Below are 12,118 nucleotides of genomic sequence, written 5' to 3'. Positions count from 1 at the left end.
TTTATAACAATCAAATATATCTAAACTTTAAATGTTATTATGTGTATAACAACCATTTACTATAAAAGCAAAATAAAATATCGAAATAAATGATATGTTATAAAGATGTTTGACTATACTTGATTTTTATAGGAAGGTGGGGAGTTTTTGGAGGGAGAAGAGCTGAGGGTCTATCGGAAACAGTCTCTCTACCCCAGGATAGAGGTAAGGTCTGCGTACACACTACCCTCCCCAGACCCCACTAGTAGGATTATACTGGGTTATTGTTGTTGTTGTCTCTTTTGCTTTATTTTCCAGTAGTACAACAATTCTCCAGATTGAGTAGGTTCGTTTTTCTTTTTAACAATTTTTTTTCTAATACATCGATTGGGATCAAGGAAAGGACAGCTGGCAGTGAAAATTGAAAGCACATGGGAGATGCCCCCAAATCACATACTCTGTAGGTCTTGGTATGGATTTTTTTTGTTTTTGTTTTTGGGTAATACCACGATTAACATAAAAAGGAAAAATAAAAAAAATAAAATATAAAAAGACCAATATGTAAAATAAGCTGGTTAAATGATTGCTTTCAAGATCCATTCTTTCTTTTTCCGTCCAGATTTATTGTATCTTGGAAGTTCAATTAATTTACACATTCATATTTGGAGAAAGCATACAACAAAGTTCTGAGGAAGATCATATGGAGGTGTTTGGAGGTTAGGGGTATTCCGGTGGCTTACACTAGGGTGATTAAGAACATGTATGATGGAGGCAAGACACGAGCGAGGATCGTGGGGGAGGGGGGATTCATACCACTTTTCAGTTGTGATGGGGTTGTACCCCGGGGTCAGCTCTTAGCCCATTCTTATTTGCCTTGGCGTTGGACACACTGACGCGCCACATTCAAGCGGAGGTGCTGTAACGACCCGGCCGGTCGTTTCGAGAGTTATAGCCCCATTTTTCCCATTTCTACTTCTTTCTGTGTTATTCAACTATATTATGTTATATCAGGTTAGTTGGTTCGGGACCGAAGTGATTTCAGAGTAAATTGAGACACTTAGTCTCTTAAGTAAAAACTTAAGTTGGAAAAGTCAACTTGATGTTGACCTATGTGTAAACGATCTCGGATTTGAATTCTGATGGTTCCGTTAGCTCCGTTAGGTTATTTTGAACTTAGGAGTGCGTCCGGAATGTAATTTGGAGGTCCGTGGTAGAATTAGGCTTGAATTGGCGAAATTGAAAATTTGACGATTTTCGGTCGGCAGTGGAAAATTTAATATCCGGGTGGGAATGGAATTCCGAAAGTTGGAGTAGGTTAGTAGTATCATTTGTGACGTGTGTGCAAAATTTGAGGTCATTCAGACGTGGTTTGGTTAGTTTCGGCATCGGTTGCCGAATTTGGAAATTTAGAAGTTCTTATGCTTGAGTTCGAGGGTAATTTGATGTTGTTTTGAGTGATTCGAAGGTTTGACTAAGTTTGTATGTTGATATATGACTTGTAGGTATTTTTGGTTGAGGTCCCGAGGGCCCCGGGTAAGTTTCGGGTGATTAACAGATAGTTTTTGGACTTTGCAACATGGCTGATATGCTGGTATGAACTTTCTGGTTTCCTTATACGCGATCGCATGGGTAGGTCCGCGATCGCGTAGGCTTATTTGGGGGAAGAGGTGAGTTGTTCTGTGCGATCGCAAGATTTGGGACGCGATCGCGTGCGTTTGTGAAGTTTTGCTTTGCGAATGCGTGGACAGTATCGCGTTCGCGTAGAGGTATCGAACTGGTGAAGAGGCGAGGTGATTGCTCTACGCGATCGCCTGAGGTAGGATGCGATCGCGTAGGTTTGAGAGGCAGTGATACGCGATCGCATGGGTAATTCCGCGTTCGCGTAAGGTTAATGTGTGGGCAGCCTGCTTTGTGCTTCTCGATCGCGAGGCCATTTCCGCGATCGCGATTAAGGAAAATCTGGGCAGCAGTGTTAAATTCCAAAATCAAGGGTCCGGACTCATTTGCACATTTTGAGCTAGAGACCACGGATTTAAGCGATTTTTGGAGGGATTTTTAGGGAGTTGATTTGGGTAAAGTATTTCTCACTTGATTTTAGTTAAATTCCATGATTATATCTTGATTTTTATCATCTAAATTATAATTTGGGGTGAAAAATTGGAAAAAAGTGAAAGAATTCTTGAGATGTGATTTTGAGGTTTTGAAGGGGATTTTGTTGTCGAATTTTGGTAAATTTGATATGACTAGACTCGTGAGTGAATGGGCTTTTTAGTTTTGTAAATTTTGTCGGATTTCGAGACGTGGGCCCGGGAGGTCGGGTTTGAGCTAATTTCGGGTTTTTGGGCTAATTTGATAGCTTTCTTGTGGAATTCATTCCATTAGTGTATATTGATGGTATTGTACTGATTGTGAATAGATTCAGAGCATTTGGAGGTCGAGTCCAGAGGCAAGAGCATTACGGGGTAGAGATTTGACCGGTTGGAGGTAAGTAACGATTGTAAATCTAGACCTGAGGGTATAAAACCCCAGATTTTGTATCATTCTACTATTTTTAGTGACACACATACTAGGTGACGGGCGTGTGGGCGTGCACTGTTGGGGATTTGTGACTTGGTCCGTCCCGTAGCAATTGTAAAGTTGCATACTTTGTTGAAAATCATATGATACTTATATGTTGTAGAAAGAATTTCTGTAAATTGGGCTGAATGCCATGTTGGGGCCTTGCGCCAATGCTGTTTGGACCCTTAGGGGATGTTTCTTACCATCCTCTCATTATTTTCAATTGAAAATCTATACTCAGTCATATTTATACTTGTTTACCGCATAACTCAGTTTTATGACTCTATTTTGATGCATATAAATATTTTGGGCCGAATGCCCTGTTTTATTGAAATGCCCAAGTGGCTTGAGAGGTTTATGACTGAGTGAGCCCGAGGGCCTAATTTGTGAGGATGAGTGTGGATCGGGGCTGCCCGCCTGCAACATACTTTATTATTATAGCACATGAGTTGTTCGTGCAGCACGCGAGATGTCCGTGCTGATTATAGCGCTTAAGCTGAAGGAGCCCCTCTGGAGTCTATACACACCCCTAGTGAGCGCAGGTACCTACTGAGTGCGAGTGCCGAGTGCTGAGTGACGGGGAGGCATGATTGTTTGTGAGGTATGCCCGAGTGGCAAGAGTGATTGTGAGGTATGCCCGAGTGGCACGAGTGAATGTGAGGTTTGCCCGAGGGGCGGTATATGAGTGATGTTTTGCCCGAGTAGCTGTTTATGATTTCATCATTTTTGCTCACCTTTGTATTTCTCTCTATTTGAAAACTGTTGAAAAACATCTTTAAATGATTTTTACTGGAACTGGGTTTAAACGAGGTGTTTGATTCAAATTATGATTTTAAAAGCATGTGGTATTTTACTCAGATTTCCTGATATGACCGTTATATGCTTTCTTGCTCGTCACTACTGCTCAGTCTTTATTTATTGTTGTTACTTACTGAGTTGGCATACTCACGTTACTCCCTGCACCTTGTGTGCAGATTCAGGTGTAGCTGGACACGGCAGCGGTTATTGAGTGTTCTGATTGCAGATTTGTTTTGGAGATAGCAAGGTAGCTGTTTGGCGATCGCAGCCCCTGCTCTTCTCCCTCTTATCTTCCTCTAGTTGTATTTAGTTATTTTCCAGGCCGAGTTAGCCTTGATATTGTTAGACAGATTTGAGTAGATGCTCATGACTAATGACATCCCGATTTCGGGCTTTTCTTTTCCGCACTTCTGTTTTCTTTGATTTGAACTCCTTAAATGAAGGTTTTATGTTAAACAGTATTGAAATTACCTTTGAAATGAAAATATCATTTTGTTTGGAAATGAGTCGGCTTGCCTAGTTCCACGATAGGCGCCATCACGACAGGGTTAGTTTTGGGTCATGATAGATTGGTATCAGAGCCTAGGTTACATAGGTCTCACGAGTCATGAGAGGGTTTAGTAGAGTCTTGTGGATCGGTACGGAGACGTCTGTACTTATCTTCGGGAGGCTGCACAACCTTTAGGAAACCCCACATTCTTGAATTCTTGTCGTGCGAATCTGTTGATTATAGTAACTAAACATATGTTGTTTCTTTCTCTCACAGATGGTGAGGACTCGTACTACCGGTCAGGAGGGCCAGCCACCAGTACCACCAGCCAGGGCCGCGAGAGGCCGAGGCCGCGGTAGAGGCCATGGTAGGGGCAGAGGTGCAGCCCGTACAACAGCTGGGGCGGTACCTGCAGATCCACCGGTTGTCCCAGATCAGGACCAGGTTCCAGTTGTTGATGCACTAGCTCAGGCACCACCTGTGCCTATTGTGATTCCAGGCCTTCAGGAGGCCCTAGCTCAGATTCTGACAGCGTGTACTGGCCTTGCTCAGGCGGTCTCTATTTCGACGGCCGCAACCACTTCTCAGGCCAGGGGAGACACTCAGACTCCCGTCGCTCGCACACCAGAGCAGGTTATTCAGGGACTCCAGACACCGGAGGCACCACCAGCCCAGCCGGTTGCTGTTGCTCAGGATTATGTGGTTCCTGCTATGCCTGAGGATGATCAGTGTAGGTTGGAGAGGTTTGGGAGACTCTAGCCACCACCTTTCAGTGGCACAGAGAGAGAGGATTCTCAGGACGTTTTGGACAGGTGTCAGAGGATACTCCGTACTGCTGGTATTTTGGAGACTTGTGGGGTCTTATTCACTACCTTTCAATTTTTTGGGGCTGCACTCAGATGGTGGGAGACTTACGAGAGGCGTAGGCCTGTTAGCGCAGCACCCCTTACTTGGCAGCAGTTCTCCGTGGTCTTTTTGGAGAAGTTCGTGCCTCGATCTCGCAGAGAGGAGCTGCGCAGACAGTTTGAACGGCTTCGCCAGGATGATATGTCTATGACACAGTATGAGATGCGATTCTCTAAGTTGGCCCGTCATAATATCTGGTTAGTTCCCACAGACAGAGAGAGGATCATGAGGTTTATTGATGGCCTCACTTATCAGCTACAGTTGCTCATGACCAGGGAGCGGGTTTCAGGTGCTACCTTTGATGAGGCTGTCGACATTGCTCGGCAGATTGAGATGGTTCGCGGTCAGGAGAGGGTTGAGAGAGAGGCAAAGAGGCCTCGTGGTCAGGGTGGATTCAGCGGTGTTCCTTTTAGGGGTCAGTTCCAGCACGGTAGAGGTCGTCATTTTAGACAGGCTCAGTCAGCTAGGCCATTTCATCGGGGTGCATCATCTGGCCATGGTTCTCACAGTTCTCATCAGGGCCACTCATCACTTAGTGCCCTTCCAGTTCATAGTTCGTCCCGTGCTCCACCTGTTCAGGGCTCTTCCATGCCAGGTTCTTCTACCAGTCATCCCGGTGCTAGGGGTTCCCTTCAGTTTCCGCCGCCAGCACCAGGGAGTTATTTTGAGTGTGTGGAGCTTTGGCCATATGTGGAGGCAGTATCCTCGTCGTCATGGAGGTCTATCTCAACAGAGGAGTCAGCCTTCGACTTCAGCACCAGTTACCTCACCACCCACCCAGTCAGCTCAGGGTGGAGGTCAGTCAACTAGGGGTCACCCTAGAGGGGGAGGCAGATCAGGAGGTGGTCAGGCCCATTTTTATTCTCTCCTTGCCAGACCAGATGTTATTGCTTCAGATGCTGTGATTACAGGTATTGTCTCAGTTTGTCACAGAGATGCCTCAGTATTATTTGACCCTGGTTCCACGTACTCATATGTTTCCTCGTATTTTGCCCATTTTATGGATATTCCCCATGGGTCCTTAGTTTAATTTGTACATGTATCTACTCCTGTGGGCGATACTATTATTGTGGACCGCGTATATCGGTCATGTGTGGTGACTATTGGGGGTCTGGAGACCCGAGTGGATCTATTGTTGCTCAGTATGGTTGACTTTGATGTGATATTGGGTATAGATTGGTTATCTCCATGTCATGTTGTTCTAGATTGTCACGCTAAGACGATGACGTTGGCTATGCCAGGAATTCCGAGGGTTGAGTGGAGCGGTTCTGTAGATTATGTACCTAGTAGGGTGATTTCATATTTGAAGGCTCATCGCATGGTTGAAAAGGGTTGCCTATCTTATTTGGCTTTTGTGAGGGATGTTAGTGCAGAGACTCCTGTCATTGATTCTGTTCCGGTGGTGCGTGATTTTCCGGATGTGTTTCCTACAGACCTGCCGGGCATGCCGCCTGGCAGGGATATTGACTTTGGTATTGATTTGGTGTCGGGCACTCAACCCATTTCTATCCCACCGTATCGTATGGCACCGACAGAGTTGAAGGAATTGAAAGAACAGCTTCAGAAACTCCTTGATAAGGGGTTTATTCGGCCTAGTGTGTCACCTTGGGGTGCACCGGTTCTATTTGTGAAAAAGAAGGATGGTTCCATGAGAATGTGTATTGATTACAGGCAGATGAACAAGGTCACAGTCAAGAACAAGTATCCTTTGCCTCGTATGGATGATTTATTCGACCAGCTTCAGGGAGCGAGGTGTTCTCCAAGATCGATTTGAGGTCCGGTTATCACCAGCTGGAGATTTGGGATTCAGATATTCTTAAGACAACTTTCATGACCCGATATAGCCATTATGAGTTCTTGGTGATGTCTTTTGGGCTGACCAATGTCCCAGCAACATTCATGCATTTGATGAATAGTGTATTCCAGCCCTATTTGGACTCATTCGTCGTTGTATTCATTGATGACATCCTGGTGTACTCTTATAGCCAGGAGGAGCACGCTCAGCATTTGAAGATTGTATTACAGAGATTGAGGGAGGAGAAGCTTTATGCAAAGTTCACCAAGTGTGAGTTTTGGCTCAATTCAGTAGCATTCTTGGGAAACGTGGTGTCCAGCGAGGGTATTCAGGTAGATCCGAAGAAGATAGAGGTGGTGCAGAGTTGGCCTAGACCGTCCTCAGCCACGGAGATTAAGAGCTTTCTTGGTTTGGCGGGTTACTACCGTCGCTTTGTGGGGGGATTTTCATCTATTGCATCGCCCTTGACCAAATTGACCCAAAAGGGTGCTCCATTCAGGTGGTCGGATGAGTGTGAGGAGAGCTTTCAGAAGCTCAAGACTGCTTTGACCACAGCTCCAGTGTTATTTCTGCCATCGGCTTTAGGTTCTTACACCGTGTATTATGATGCCTCGAGGATAGGCATTGGTTGTGTTTTGATGCAGGAGGGTAGGGTGATTGCCTATGCCTCGTGCCAGTTAGAGACCCATGATAAGAACTATCATGTCCATGATCTTGAGTTAGCAGCCATAGTTCACGCCTTGAAGATTTGGCGTCATTATTTGTATGGGGTACTTTGTGAGATCTATAATGATCATCGGAGTCTGCGGTATCTGTTAAAGCAAAAGGATCTTAATTTGCATCAGCAGAGATGGTTGGAGCTTCGTAAAGACTATGATATCACTATTTTGTACCATCCGGGGAAGGCCAATGTGGTGGTCGATGCTTTGAGTCGTCGGGAAGAGAGTTTGGGGAGTTTAGCATATCTTCCAGCAGCAGAGAGACCTTTGACATTGGATGTTCAGGCCTTAGCAGGCCATTTTGTCAGATTGGATATTTCGGAGCCTAGTCGGGTATTGGCTTGTGTGGTCTCCGGGTCTTTTCTTTATGACCATATCAGGGAGCGTCAGTATGATGACCCCCACTTGCTCGTTCTTCAGGATAGGGTTCGGGGAGGTGATTCTAGGGATGTGACTATTGGTGATGATGGAGTGCTGAGAATGCAGGGCCGGATATGTGTCCCTAATGTAGATGGTCTTCGAGAGTTGAATCTTGAGGAGGCCCACAGCTCACGGTATTCCATCCATCCGGGTGCCGCGAAGATGTACCAGGATTTGAGGAAGCACTATTGGTGGAGGTGGATGAAGAAGGATATAGTTGGGTTTGTGGCTCGGTGTCTCAACTATCAGCAGGTTAAGTATGAGCATCAGAGACCGTGTGGCTTGCTTCAGAGATTGGAGATCCCAGAGTGGAAGTGGGAGCGGATCACCATGGACTTCGTAGTTGGGCTCCCACGAACTTCGAGGAAGTTCGATGTTATTTGGGTTATTGTGGATCGGCTGACCAAGTCCGCACACTTCATTCCAGTTGGTACTACTTACTCTTCAGAGCGGTTGGCTGAGGTTTACATCCGGGAGATCGTTCGCCTGTATGGTGTCCCAGTTTCCATCATTTCAGATAGGGGTACTCAGTTCACTCGCAGTTTTGGAGGGCCGTGCAACGAGAGTTGGGTACTCAGGTTGAGTTGAGCACAACTTTTCACCCTAAGATGGACGGGCAGTCTAAGCGTACTATTCAGATATTGGAGGACATGTTACGTGCTTGTGTCATTGACTTTGGGGGTTCAGGGGATCAGTTTATGCCACTCATAGAGTTTGCATATAACAACAGTTATCAGTCGAGTATTCAGATGGCTCCGTACGAGGCTTTATATGGGAGGAGGTGTAGATCTCTGGTTGGATGGTTTGATTCGGGTGAGGCTAGGCTCTTAGGTACAGACTTGGTCCAGGATGCATTAGATAAGGTGAAATTGATTTAGGAGCGGCTTCGCACGGCACAGTCTAGGCAGAAGAGCTACGCGGATAGGAAGGTCCGTGATGTGTCTTTTATGGTTGGGGAGAAGGTTTTGCTGAAGTTATCACCCATGAAGGGTGTTATGAGGTTTGGGAAGAGGGGCAAGTTGATCCCCCGGTTCATTGGGCCTTTTGAGGTGCTTCAGAGGATAGGAGAGATGGCTTATAAGCTTGCCTTGCCACCCAGCTTGTCGAGTGTGCATCCAGTATTTCATGTTTCCATGCTCCGGAAGTATATTGGAGATTCGTCCCATGTTTTGGATTTCAGCACGGTTCAGTTGGAGGGTGATATGACTTATGATGTGGAGCCGGTGGTTATTTTGGATCGGCAGGTTCGAAGGTTGAGGTCAAAGGATATAGCTTCAGTGAAGGTGCAATGGAGAGGTCAGCCTATGAAGGAGGCCACCTGGGAGACCGAGCGGGAGATGCAGAGCAGATATCCACGCCTATTCGAGACTCTAGGTATGTTTTTAGACCCGTTCAAGGACGAACGAATGTTTAAGAGGGGGAAGTTGTAACGACCCGACCGGTCGTTTCGAGAGTTATAGCCCCATTTTCCCCGTTTCTACTTCTTTCTGTGTTATTCAGCTATATTATGTTATATCGGGTTAGTTGGTTCGGGACCGGAGTAGTTTCAGAGTAAATTGAAACACTTAGTCTCTTAAGTAAAAACTTAAGTTGGAAAAGTCAACTGGATGTTGACCTATGTGTAAACGATCTTGGATTTGAATTCTGATAGTTCCGTTAGCTCCGTTAGGTGATTTTAGACTTAGGAGTGCGTCCGTAATGTGATTTGGAATTCCGTGGTAGAATTAGACTTGAATTGGCGAAATTGAAAATTTGGCAATTTTCGGTCGGCAGTGAAAGATTTCATATTGGGGTCGGAATGGAATTCCGGAAGTTGGAGTAGGTTCGTAGTGTCATTTGTGACGTGTGTGCAAAATTTGAGGTCATTCGGACATGGTTTGGTTGGTTTCGGCATCGGTTGCCGAATTTGGAAATTTAGAAGTTCTTAGGCTTGAGTCCGAGGGTAATTTGATGATTTGATATTGTTTTGAGTGATTCGAAGGTTCGACTAAGTTTGTATGTTGATATATGACTTGTAGGTATTTTTGGTTGAGGTCCTGAGGGCCTCGGGTGAGTTTCGGGTGATTAACGGATAGTTTTTGGACTTTGCAAAATGGCTGATATGCTGGTATGAACTTTCTGGTTTCCTTATACGTGATCGCGTGGGTAGATCCGCGATCGCGTAGGCTTATTTGGGGGCAGAGACGAGTTGTTCTGTGCGATCGCAGGATTTGGGACGCGATCGCGTGCGCTTGTGAAGTTTTGCTTCGCGAACGCGTGGATAGTGTCGCGTTCGCGTAGAGGTATCGAGCTGGTGAAGAGGCGAGGTGATTGCTCTACGCGATCGCGTGAGGTATGATGCGATCGCGTAGGTTTGAGAGGCAGTGATACACGATCGCATGAGTAATTTTGCGTTCGCGTAAGGTTAATATGTGGGCAGCCTGCTTTGTGCTTCGCGATCGCGAGGCCATTTCCGCGATCGCGATTAAGGAAAATCTGGGCAGCAGTGTTAAATTCCAAAATTGAGGGTTCAGACTCATTTGCACATTTTGAGCTAGAGACCACGGATTTAAGCGATTTTTGGAGGGAGTTTTAGGGAGTTGATTTGGGTAAGTGTTTCTCACTTGATTTTGGTTAAATTCCATGATTATATCTTGATTTTTATCATCTAAATTGTGATTTGGGGTGAAAAATTGGAGAAAAGTGGAAGAATTCTTGAGATGGGATTTTAAGGTTTTGAAGGGGACTTTGTTGTCGGATTTTGATAAATTTGATATGACTAGACTCGTGAGTGAATGGGCTTTCTAGTTTTGTAAATTTTGTCGGATTTCGAGACGTGGGCCCGAGGGGTCGGGTTTGAGCCAATTTCGGGGTTTTGGGATAATTTGATAGCTTTCTTGTGGAATTCATTCCATTAGTGTATATTGATGGTATTGTACTGATTGTGAATAGATTCAGAGCATTTGGAGGCCGAGTCCAGAGGCAAGAGCATTGCAGGGTAGATATTTGATCGGTTTGAGGTAATTAACGATTGTAAATCTAGTCCTGAGGGTATGAAACCCCAGATTTTGTATCATTCTACTATTTTTAGTGACACATATGCTAGGAGACGGGCGTGTGGGCGTGCACTGTTGGAGATTTGTGACTTGGTCTGTCCCGTAGCAACTGTAAAGTTGCATACTTTGTTAAAACAATATGATACTTATATGTTTTAGAAAGAATTTCTGTAAATTGGGTTGAATGCCATGTTGGGGCCTTGCGCCAATGCTGTTTGGACCCTTAGGGGATGTTTCTTACCATCCTCTCATTGTTTTCGATTAAAAATCTATACCCAGTCATGTTTATACTTGTTTACCGCATAACTCAGTTTTATGACTCTATTTTGATGCATATAAATGTTTTGGGCCGAATGCCCTATTTTACTGAAATGCCCGAGTGACTTGAGAGGTTTATGACTGAGTGAGGCCGAGAGCCTAATTTGTGAGGATGAGTGTGGATCGGGGCTGCCCACCTGCAACATACTTTATTATTATAGCACGTGAGTTGTCCATGCAGATTGTCCGTGCAGATTATAGCGCTTGGGCTGAAGGAGCCCCTCCGGAGTCTGTACACACCCCAGTGAGCGCAGGTACCTACTGAGTGGGAGTGGCGAGTGCCGAGTGCTGAGTGACTGGGAGGCATGAGTGATTGTGAGGTATGCCCGAGTGGCAAGAGTGATTGTGAGGTATGCCCGTGTGGCACGAGTGACTGCGAGGTTTTGCCCGAGGGGCAGTATATGAGTGATATTTTGCCCGAGGGGCTGTTTATGATTTCATCAATTTTGCTCACCTTTGCATTTCTCTCTGTTTGAAAACTGTTGAAAAATATCTTTAAATGATTTTTACTGGAATTGGGTTTAAACGAGGTGTTTGATTCAAATCCTGATTTTAAAAGCATGTGGTATTTTACTCAGATTTCCTGATATGAACGTTATATGCTTTATTGCTCGTCACTACTGCTCAGTCTTTATTTATTGTTGTTACTTACTGAGTTAGCGTACTCACGTTACTCCCTGTACCTTGTGTGCAGATTCAGGTGTAGCTGGACACAGTAGCAGTTATTGAGTGTTCTGGTTGCAAATTTTTCTTGGAGATAGCAAGGTAGTTGTTTGGCGATCGCAACCCCTACTCTTCTCCCTCTTATCTTCCTCTAGTTGTATTTAGCTATTTTCCAGGCTGAGTTAGCCTTGATATTGTTAGACAGATTATAGTAGATGCTCATGACTAGTGACACCCCGATGTCGGGCTTTTCTTTTCCGCACTTTTGTTTTTTTTGATTTGAACTCCTTAAATGAAGGTTTTATGTTAAACAATATTGAAATTACCTTTGAAATAAAAATATCATTTTGTTTGGAAATGAGTCGGCTTGCCTAGTTCCACGATAGGTGCCATCACGATAGGGTTAGTTTTGGGTCGTGATAGGTGCCTTGGTGTA

Source organism: Nicotiana tabacum, chromosome 4 (assembly GCF_000715075.1).
Source record: "Nicotiana tabacum cultivar K326 chromosome 4, ASM71507v2, whole genome shotgun sequence".
NCBI classification, from domain to species: domain Eukaryota; kingdom Viridiplantae; phylum Streptophyta; class Magnoliopsida; order Solanales; family Solanaceae; genus Nicotiana; species Nicotiana tabacum.
This window is presented reverse-complemented; position numbering follows the sequence as displayed.